Below are 11,591 nucleotides of genomic sequence, written 5' to 3' on the forward strand. Positions count from 1 at the left end.
AAGGAAGGAAGGAAGGAAGGAAGGAAGGAAGGAAGGAAGGAAGGAAGGAAGGAAAGGAAGGAAGGAAGGAAGGAAGGAAGGAAGGAAGAAAGAAAAGGTGACCTGCCAACAGGTTTGGGGGCAGGAGAAACGTCACCTCTCACCAGAGACTGGAACGGAGAGAAGAGAGAAGTCACCCAAGAGAAGCTTACAGCCTCCTCAGACAAAGGTGAACAAATGGAAGTACAAAGGCAAGGAGGGGGATGCAGTTAACCACAAGAAGAAAACAAACTTTTCCTGCGCACAAAGAATCTGCACGGGGCAATTTCTTCTGAGAGCCGAGGAGGACTTTGCCGCAGGAGGGCCAGGCCCGCTTGGTAAAGCGCGATCAAGGGGAAAATAACGGCAGGCCGGCCAGCTGTCTGTCCTTTAAATTCCTGTGCTCTCCCGAGCGCGCAGGGAGCACCGGCGGCCTGCTGGGCCCCGGGAACAGCAAAAGCCATGGCCACCAGGTCCTGGCCCCCAGCGGTCTCCGGGCCCAATGAGGCGCTGCCGTCTCACTCAACTCCGCCGCCCGGGCAGGAGAGCAAAAAAAGCTCTTCCTCAAGCCGAGAACCAAGACAACCTATCTCCCTCAGCACTATTTTCTCTCAACTTTGGTTCTCATCTTTTTTTTTTTTTTAAGATTTTATTTATTTGTCAGAGAGAAAGAGACCGAACAAGCAGGGGGAACGGCAGGCAGAGGGAGAAGGAGGCTTCCCGCCGAGCAGAGCCCAGGACCCTGGGATCATGACCTGAGCCGAAGGCAGACGCTCAACCAACTGAGACACCCAGGCGCCCCAACTTTGCTTCTAATCTGAACCGCCTCCTGTGACGAGCTCAGAAAGAAAAGCCGTCTGCCTACGCCAAGTCTCTGGTTGGCTCTGGGAGAAGACTTGAAATGTGCCCCTGGGTTATTGCCTAGGCCTCCCCGTGCCGGTGGAGGACTGAGTCTTATCCCGGGCACACGTATACGTGGGGAAGGGACTGGCACGGTGGAAAGTCTCCAGGGCTAAAATACCTACAGACTTGCTCAGCCCAGCCGAACAGGGGTACCAACGTCAGGAGACTAGGCTTTTACTCTTTTTGACCTATATTTAAATACCATTTCCTAAAGGGGTCAGTTAAAAGTACTCTCTTGCCAAACCGGAAAACACTACGCCTAAATAACAGCTAAATTCGGGGTTACTTCAAGGAGTGCAAGGAAAGAGTTGGTCATTTGAATACTGCCATACAAACTTGGCCGTATTTTCTCCTCCCTTGGCCCCAGACCGACAGGCACACTTGGCATCTGATGATGTTGCCAAAGGGCTGGAAGCAGAACCAACTGCGGGGCGTGTGATGAGCTCTACCTATGGCCACACTGGGAGAAACTCCGCTCTCCAATCTGCAAGCCTCCCAATCTTGAAAGAAAATGACCAGATCTCGCAGGGCTTAAAACTCGCCCCACCCCACCCCCAGTCCCCTCACCCTCCTCAGAAAAGAGGAGGACTTGGTGATTTCAGCCTCAAATACAATCTCCCACAGCTGTCCCACGGAGCTTGCTGGAAACCTGCTGGGCCCGCCTCTTCCACTGGGCCTGCCCCGGGAGAAAGAGGGGAGGTGTCAGGCCAAGGGGGATGAGAAAATTTGCTCCTCCCTCTGGAGGAGCCCCGCGGGCGGGGGCCAGGACCGCTAGTCAGCACCTGGGAGTTTGTCAGCCTGACAAGGATGCTGACATTTCTTGGGAGACTAAGCTCTGCTGAACAGGAAAATTACAGTTTTAATAACAGGGTAAGATAAATGACCTAGCCCAGGTAGGCTGAGTACAGTCGTAGTTAGAGGCAAGAAGGGAGATAATGTGATTTCTCCCCATTAAGTCCTAGAATCCTAAGTAATTTTAAGACAGTCACTTCTCCACTTGTTCACCTGCCCCAGGCAAATCATTTTAAGCAGATCAGTGGTTGTCATGGGCTTTCCCAAGGAGGAGAGAAGGGTCAGAATGGACCCGTGGAGTAGAAGGGTAAGAATGTCAGGGTCCTAGGAAAGTAAGTGCTAGTGTGCAATGCAGCTCCAAACCATCTTGCTAACCACCCAAATCGAAGGCAGTAAAGTCACGTCCCCAAGGTTCTCCTCCAATCTATTTGGATTTTAATTAACTGCTCTGCGTGCCAAGGTACTTCTGCAGCAATGGGCTTTTCACAGACAGAAGATCTCAGAATTAACGGACTTAGGGTGAACCCACTGTGTAAGACTTCACAAAAATCCTTTTTAAAAAACCTAATTACGATGCCCCCAATCTTCAAAGAAGTACCCTTCTGACGTGGCAAACCAGAAAGCAGCTCCGTGGCAAGCCCGCCTGTGGTCACTACCATATATATTCCCGGAGTTGTTCAAAGCAGCTGGGTTATAAGAGCACTAGGAAAAGTTGTCCACATTGAGGATCATTAATACAGAATGCATTTTGCTTCATCTTGTATATTATCCTTAAAAAAGCAATTAAAGTACAATTGCAATGACTTCGAAAGGAAATGCTATGAAAGCCTATCAATATGGCTTAGTTATGCCTCTCTGAAATAACTGATAAGTAATTACATGGTTTGAGAAGTAAAGAAGAAAGAAGTCATTCTTCACTGGAAGGATGCTTCTCATCTGCCAGGCACTGAGCTAGGGACTACCTAGCGCTTTATCGTATGATCCTCACAATCCGGCAAGGCACATTAGGGATTTCACCCCATTTTCAGGTAAGAAAACCAAGGTTCTGAGAGTAAAATACCTGTTAAAGGACATAGCTAGAGGGTAGTAAAGCCAAGATGTGACCCTAAATCACTTGAACTGTGAAGCCGGTGCTCTAAGGGCTACAAGAAGTCGTCCTGATCCCACAATCACTCAAATAATAACAAAATCAGTCTGAGGGGAACGGGCTGCAGAGTATACAGAGCTTTTGCTTTCCATCTCGACGGGAGCTTTCCCATCAGCACACAGGCACGCTCCAAGATCTCTCAGATTTAAAAACTCACCCTTGTCATGAAGAAAGTACAGAGTACAACCCAACATATTAACACCAATCGCCCACTGGAATGGCTAAAATGGGGAAGCTGGATACTAGCCACTGTTGGCAAGGATTTAAAGCAACTGGAACTCTAATATTCCTGGCAGAAGTGTAAACAGGTACAACGCACAGTATAAACTGGTAACACACACACACACACACACACACACACCATCGCTTGGCAATTTCACTTACAGGTATATTCCTAACAGAAACACATTCACCAAAAAGAGTACATGAGAAGGTTCACAGCAGTACGATTGTCCCAGCCCCAAGCTGGAAACCAGTCCAAATGTCCATCAACAGGAGAATGGAAAAACAAATTACAGTATTTTCATACAGCTGTGAGAATATACAAACCAGTGATACATGCAACAATACAGATTAATGATGAGTGAAGGAAGACAGGCACAAATGAACACATACTAAACAGTTCCGTCTATACAAAATTCAAACACAGGCAAACTAATCTATGGTGTTAGAAACAGGATAGTGGTTATCCTCGGGAGTAGGAAAATAAATGGAAAGGGACACAAGGGGGCTTCTGGTAACGTTTGGTTTCTTAGCGTTGAGTGCTGGTTATATACACAGATGTTTACTTTGTGAAAATTTAAACCGTACACTTACAATTTGTACACTTCTCTCTACTCATATTTCAATTAAAAGTTTTTTAAAGCATCTAGTAGAATATTTGCAAAACATAGTAACAATATTTTGACCTCAGTAAAGGTCCTTTTCTTGGCTCTCTTCTACATCGGAATTTTTTCAAATACTTGACTCCACTTCCTTAATCTCAAATTCACTCTTTAACCCTCTCCAGTCTCGCCTAAACCATTCTACCTAATTTCTTCTTCACAAGGTCACCATGGAATCCCAAGTGGCCAGATCCAAGTGACACTTCTCTACCTCTCTCTTATTCAACCTCCCAGCAGTGCCAGACACGAGCAACCCTTCCCTCCTCCTTGAAACACTCTCCACAGCTCTGCACCGTTGGTTTGCCTCCTATCTCAAAAGCCTCCTTGTTGGTTCTCCCCCCTCCCTCTGTTCTTCAGTGAGGTAGGGAGCTCCCAGGCTGTCTTTGGCACCCTCTCTGTCCACACTCTGTCTCCCAAGGACAGCCCTGTCAGGTGGCTGTGGTTACTATTTTTAAGCTCGATGATTTCATAAATTCCTCTCCCTATCCTACCTGTCCCCCCGCAGTGATCTCAATCACCATCTCTATTACGCCCATTTCCCTCCCTAGACCCTTTGAATTTGCTATTTGCTCCTGGAAGAGTCCCACCTGGACTCTTCTTGCCAAGATACCACATAGTTGGCTCCCTCTTGCCATTCACCCCTCAGTTTAAATGTCATTTTCTAATCTCATGCATAAGAGCACTAACTGATACGACTGGCTTACTTGTGAACTGCTTTTCCCCAACTAGAATTAACAAAACACATGAGACAGGGATTTTGTGCTCTATTGTAATTCCAGAGTCTAAAATGGCATCTTGGATGAAAGAACTGCTCCTAACTAGTTTCCCAGCTTCCGCTCTTGCCTCTCTCCAATTCTTTCTCTCCAACACACACAGACACTTAAAGCTCTTTAATGGAATCCCACTGCATTTTATTTTATGTTTTTTAAGATCTATTTATTTTAGAGAGAGGGGAAGAGAATCTCAAGTAGACTCCCCGCTGAGCGTGGAGCCTGAAGCCGGGCTCAATCTCACGATCCTGAGATCATGACCTGAGCAGAAACCAAGAGTCGAATGCTTAATCTACTGAGCCACGCAGGCGCCTCCCCCCCACCCACTGCATTTTAGAAGGAAAACTCAACTCCTGGCATGGTTAAAAGACCCTGCCTATGCCACTAGTCCCTGTCGGCTTCCCCATTCGTGCCGTGCGGCTCTCTCCCGGCTCACTAAGCTCCAAGCCCTGATGGCCTCTCGCCAGTCTCGCACTCCGAGCTCCTTCCCACCTGGATCGCTCCTCCTCATCATTCAGGTCGCGACCCACACCACCCACGTAGAGGAGCCCCCCTCAGTCACACGCTCTCTCCTTGCCCTTTCTGCTGCCCTCCTGGGCACTGCCATAATCTGTCATTACAAATGTTTGCTTACAGCCTGTCTACCTGCAGACTGGAACCTCCAAGGGCAGGGAACCCATCTGTCTTCACTTTTTTATCCGCATCTAGCAAGTGCCACTTTGCAGCAGGCACCCAAATTGCAATGAACAAATGGAGGTCAGAGGAACCTTCAAGTATTTTATCAATACAATACAATGAGGCAAGTACTAGTTATCTCTCCTTAGGGCCAGAGCATTTTGTCAACATTTACAGTGACATAAAGGGACTATGAAAAAAGTCCTTTATCAAAAACAAAGGGGAGCTAACCTTGGATGGGTTACTTAAGGTTTTTGAGCCTGTTTCCTCACCTGTATAAAAGAATAATCCCTCTCTGTTGAAAGGCAAGTGTAGGGGTGAAAAATAATATTCATAAAGTGCCTAACCCAGGGACACCTGGGTGGCTCAGTCGTTAAGCATCTGCCTTCGGCTCAGGTCATGATCCCAGCGTCCTGGGATCAAACCCTGCATCAGGCTCCCTGCTCGGCGGGAAGCCTGCTTCTCCCTCTCCCACTCCCCCTGCTTGTGTTCCTGCTCTCGCTATCTCTCTCTGTCAAATAAATAAATCTTAAAGAATAAATAAATAAATAATAAAGTACCTAACCTATAGTAAGTGATCGATAAATAACATGTTAAAACTATAAAATGGCCACAGCCTAGATGTTCAGTAGTGACTACTGGCTGGAAAGCCCAACATGTCTCTTGCTCTTTCTCTCTCTGGTCACACCAAGCTTGAGTTTCCCACCAGCTAAGGGATGAGGTTGGGTGGGGCTCTGGCACAGCTGATCACATCACCCACATAATAAAGAATCAGTCCTTATCTTAAGAACTCACCTGAAATTTAAAATCATCTCTCAACTTGGAAGGCTGCTTACTTTTAAAAATAAGTTTGAAAGGAAATTTGAAATCCCTCACAACTGTTTAAATTTAAAACAGAATCTCCGAGTCACAACTGGTATTGTCCAGTAAACCTGCCAATTATGGTGCCCACCCTGACCAGGGAAGAGTTAAACCGCTGGTGACAACACAATGAGCATGAAATAGGGCAACTGTCGCATCTGCGAGGAAGCGAGTCGCAGAGTACACAACAGTACTTGCTGGGCCTGCGACAGTGAAGTGTGTTCTCTGTGATACTGAGATCATTTCCCAGACATTTGTTTTAGAATAAAGAATTCCAAACACCTAAGTCACAGAGAAGACAGATATATTGTAGAACTCTAGAACCCCAGGCCTGAATCAGATCGGCAGCCCTGCTGAAGTGGTGTCTGGGCTGGACATAAGGGATCGTTCACCAGGCTGGAACACAGAAGAGGAAAACATTTCCAAAGGCTTGAAATCCTAATCCTCCATAGCAGTCCCTAGGATGTGGGTAGTGGATAATGTGCATTTCCTAGATAGGAATTTCATTTTGGGGCTCAATTTTTAGAAAACAGACGAGTTAAAATAAAAATTCCCAACCATGTTTTACTTTGGTTTTAGACTCAGTCAGACATGACCTTAAATCCTGGCTCTAATACGGAGTAACCGAATGAGCTTGAGAAAGTAGCCTCCTGAGCTTCAGCGGAACATAAACTTAACCTACATCTCACAGGCTGGACACAGAGTAGGTGCTCAGTAGAAAGAGGGAGCATACCTTTACAAGCTTTCGAACATTACATAAAGAGCAGAAGATGGTACTAGACTTCAGCAAATGGCAGGCATTATAATAAGGCATGGGGCTACTGATTAAATGTTTGCCTCTCTCCAAACTAGCTCCCAGAGCCTCCATTCACACTAAGATGTCAGACTTCAAAGATACTAGGACTCCTGTGCCCTTCAGTTCTCAAGGTGGACTTTAATATAAAGGATCAAAGCTTTAGATGAAAGAATTTCCTGTCATGTTATTTTAGGGGTAGACAAGGGAGAAATAGAATGTATTCAGACTCAGGGGTTCAGAAGTCCCTTCTCAGATGATCCTAGAAAACATCATTTTTTAAGTAAAAGTAAAAACACTACAAAACACCGAACATGTGCCAAGTGAGTGGTTTTGTCTGCATCTGTTGTGTATTTTAATACAATAATCCTGCAAACATCCAAACTAAATTGTTCCTTCTGTAAACCCAGAGGCTGGGCCCTAAGAGTTGGCTAACTGGACCGGGGTCACAACGCTAGAGGGTGATTAACTGGTGGTCCTATGGAAAGAGGGGGATGCTTTCACCACCCACAACTCCCTCCCCATTAGCACCAGTAACTCAGAGCCTGTATGCTTGGAGAGCAGGTAAATGAGCTGCTTGCGGGAGAGACCATGGACATCACCGACGCACCAAGCCACCCCTTCAACACTTGAGGACCTCGTAAGAGGTGCGGCAGACAAAAAGCCATCCCTGAGAATCCACAATTTTAATTTATACATCCAGTAAGTCATCTGCATTTCCGATCTACTAAAACTTACAGGGTACTGATGCTACGAATAGACCCCCAACTTTCTAAAGAGAGATATTAATCCATATTTAAGAGGTTTCAGTTTCTATTCATGCCCACCTCTGTTCCAGCTGGAGGAAAGGCTTTTGACTTAATTGTCTCAACTACCTAACGCTCTATTACTTTGAACACGTGTTTTCACTGGTGCCCATGAAATAATGATGAAAGCAAATCCTTAGCGCTCAGGGCCTCACCCTCCTAGCTATTAGCCCCAGCTCCGCTGCCGTCCTCCCAGCCCCTCAAATGCCAAGCTTATTCTGATTTTCAGGAACCTCCCGCAAGCCCTCCTCATGCAGCACTTATTTCCTCAGGAAAACCTCTTCTGACCCTGTCTGTGCTCTCCCAGCATCTCGGACACCTCCTGGTAAGTTGAATTCATTCATATGACTATCTGGTTAGCACTACTTTCAGACAAGCCCCCTTCCAAGCCCAGCGACTCCGAGAGGAACAAAACCAGGCAAGGTCCCCGCCCCACAGGATTACTTGCTGAGGGGGTGAGCACGCTCACAGCACTGCATTTAATCAATGGGCTAACAATTTGTATAAATTCAAGTATTCTCCCACGGTAAGGGAAACAGGAGTCTACAGCTTAATTTTGAGCCTTGGTGCCAGGTAAGTGTGATCACCAGGTATTTGAAGTCTTACTAATAATAACAGCAATAAAGCTTTAAAAAAAAAAAAAAAAGGACACAAATTCATGCTTGAAAAAGCCACAGTCATGATTCCAGGGTAATGGGCAAATTAAGGGTTTTAAACCCAAATAACCATGGCAGTCCCTTGAGGGAAAGGCCTAATAGGAACACGCCTACCTCACACTTGCTGAAGATAAGTTTTTAGTGTCTGCTAAGACGACTTGAAAAATAGGAACAGTAACAGATGAGTTTCTAGAAGTAGCAGAAAAATGTTAAAATTATCAGTTATGACAGCATTAGAAAGTCAGAAAAGGGACAGCCTCGAGGATGAACAAGAACAGGCATGTCCATCCCCTCCCTGCGTGAGAAGGCACAGAAGGCTTCAGTGGCCTCCCAGCGGCTTTGGTTCAGAATACACAGCAGTGTGATAAGAACTGCAAAGAATACAAATGACTGTGAAAACAACACATGAAGAAGTAAAATAACAGAGACAAGAAATGCCAGAAATCGAAGAGGCTCTACCAGATACACCCAGGTCTGGGCAGAGCTTTGCTGGTGGCTACCGAAAGGCACAGCCCAAGCAAGACGAGACAAGAAACCACAGCCGAGGGTCTTGGAGCAAAAAGTGTTAAAATGACAATTTGAAGAAGGGAAAGGAGAGAGGTTTCACTTTCTGCTAGTAATAAATGAGCTCTTTTCCTGAAGTGATAACTGTTGTAAACAAGTGAAAAACATACACAATAATCACAAGTTATAAATGTTCTTGAAAACTCCCTGGTTTCAACTAGTCTGACAAATATCTGCAGAGGGACCTCGGCATCTGCTATGCAGTTCAGGGAAAAGTAATTCTAACCAACGGACTTGTGCCAAAATCTCACCCTCGGGGTCTGACCAATTAAATGGCTGCTTCTTACTGTGGCCTTCAGGAGAGATGACAGACTGAACACTGCAGCGGAGAAGGCTACACATTTAATTTCAGCCCAGGCATTTTGCCCCAAAGGGTGAGTCAATCAGGAAAGAAAGCAGTTCAGAGTACAGTCTTCAAACAAGCTGAAAACAGAATAAACGGACCTGCAGTTTAATTACCACAGGATCCTTCTTCCATCAAAACTGATGACAAAGCTCCTCAAGAATTAAGAGCCTGATCCCCCTGTACTCTTATGCAGGAAACAGGATTTACCAGACAGGCTTTTTCTAGACCGAAGAAGCTGCTTTCACGAGCTACTATCCCACTGACTGACTACCGGGTAACCAGGATGGAAACGTTAAGGAAGGGGCACCTGGCAGGCTCAGTCGGTGGACTGTGTGACTCTTAATCTCGGGGTTGTGAGTTAGAGCCCCACACTGGGTGTGGAGATTACTTAAAAATAAAATCTTTGAAAAACAAACAAACATTAATGAGGCCAGGGATTCGTATGGTGAGTGGGTCTCTGGCACAACCAATGCCCTGGGGAAAGGCAGCGCTTGGGGACATGAGTTCTGTCTAGGGCCAAAATCATGCAGTTTGCCTTTCCAAAGTGGACTGCACACAAGTTACTGCAGCCAAATGTCCAGTGTGGTGTGGACTCAACGAGGACTCTAAACCCTGGTGTTATTTAATCCCTTTAAACCTTATTTATTAAATATTATTACATTTAAAGGGTAATAGAAAGAATTAAAATAATGCATGTCAAGCATTTACTCCAGAGCTTAGCACCTAAAAGGTGCTCAAAAAAAGCTGGCTACAAATAAAGAAAATCTTTTTCAAGGTTCTCTAAAGTGGCAGAGTTTATCTGCTCTATCCCCTATCTACTTTTTAAGACCTGCTGATACCTTTACGTCAGGCTCAATGTATTTTCTTTTTTTTTTTAAGATTTTATTTATTTATTTGACAGAGAGACACAGCGACAGAGGGAACACAAGCAGGGGGAGTGGGAAAAGGAGGAGACTCCCTGCGGAGCAGGGAGCCCGATGCGGGGCTCGATCCCAGGACCCCGGGATCATGACCTAAGCCACCCAGGCGCCCCTCAATGTTGTTCTCTAATGATCCTCCCAGAACTAAAGCACTCTAGGCCCCTCCCACCAGCTCTTAACTTTATAAGCCTGGGAGACCTTCTCTCAGAGGTGGTTTAGCCTCTGCGCAGCCCAGCCTGCTGGATTTCTTCCTAATTCTACCACACTGCCAATAAGTCTGTCACTTTTCCCACAGCGCGGCCAGTTTAGACTTTCTCCCTTAGCTCCTCAACCCTCTTGGCCTCCGGATTCAGAGAAGCGAACACCACCCCACCGTGTTCCGTAACTGCCCTGCTGCACTGAAGTCAAATGGGAGTTTGCGATGAATCCAGTGAATCCAGACCAACCACTCCCTTCCTCTCAGAGACCTTTGGCTTGGTTTGATGTCTGATCTCAATCTGAAAATAATGCTGACTTTGCTGAAATGTTTTCTGCTCCTGCGAGGATGTGATATGCCCACTATCTATCCCAAGAAGCAGAAATGGAGATTTCCAGTTCGCCTCATGCCGCAAAGAAAACCTTCGTATCCTCATCATAATCTCTCCTTGGGAAGAACGCCTGTGTTTAACCTGGTCTTCAGGTTTTATTCTTTGCCGGTATATCCCACAATAGAGCACAGACTGGCTCATATTCACTGCTCCTTGACAGATTCAAGAGAAGAAACACGTGTGCTGATATCAAGATGTCATAGTGCTATTCTCATCGATGCTACTAAGATGTGCCACTTTACCTATTTGCTCCTGGAATTACAAAGTGGAAGCATAGTCTGCAATGTGGCAAGGATGCGGATGGCACAAAAAACATTACCCAGACTTTCACCTGTCCCATATTCATTCGTCTATGGTTGGAGACCATCAGAATAGACCTGCTCTGGGGGCGCCTAAGTGGCTCAGATGGTTAAGCGTCTGCCTTCAGCTCAGGTCAGGATCCCAGGGTCCTGGGATCGAGCCCCGCATCAGGCTCCCTCTCAGTGGGGAGCCTGCTTCTCCCTCTGCCTCTCTCTCTTTCCCTCTCTCTGATTCTCATGAATAAACATAAAAAAAAAAAAAAAAAGAATAGACCTGCTCTGGAATAGCTCAAGTGGTTATGGTAATCCACAGATCTCAAGATTATTCCTCACAGGATTATGCAAATCCAGCCTGCTGATGAACATAATAAAGCAAATTTCAGCAGTGGGAAGCAATGAGGAATGAGAAGGGGATTCAGAAAAGAGGGGTTCCTAAGACTGTTTACCAGCTGAGTGACATCTACCCCCCCCCCAAGCAGACTGCTTATTTAATCTCTTCTCCAGAAATTTGCCTATAGGGGTAAAACAGTTCAACAGTTAGCATTAGATCCAGCCTTCAACACTCAAGGA

Source organism: Mirounga leonina, unplaced genomic scaffold (genome assembly GCF_011800145.1).
Source record: "Mirounga leonina isolate KUSES-001 unplaced genomic scaffold, KU_Mleo_1.0 Mir_200, whole genome shotgun sequence".
Lineage (NCBI taxonomy): Eukaryota > Metazoa > Chordata > Mammalia > Carnivora > Phocidae > Mirounga > Mirounga leonina.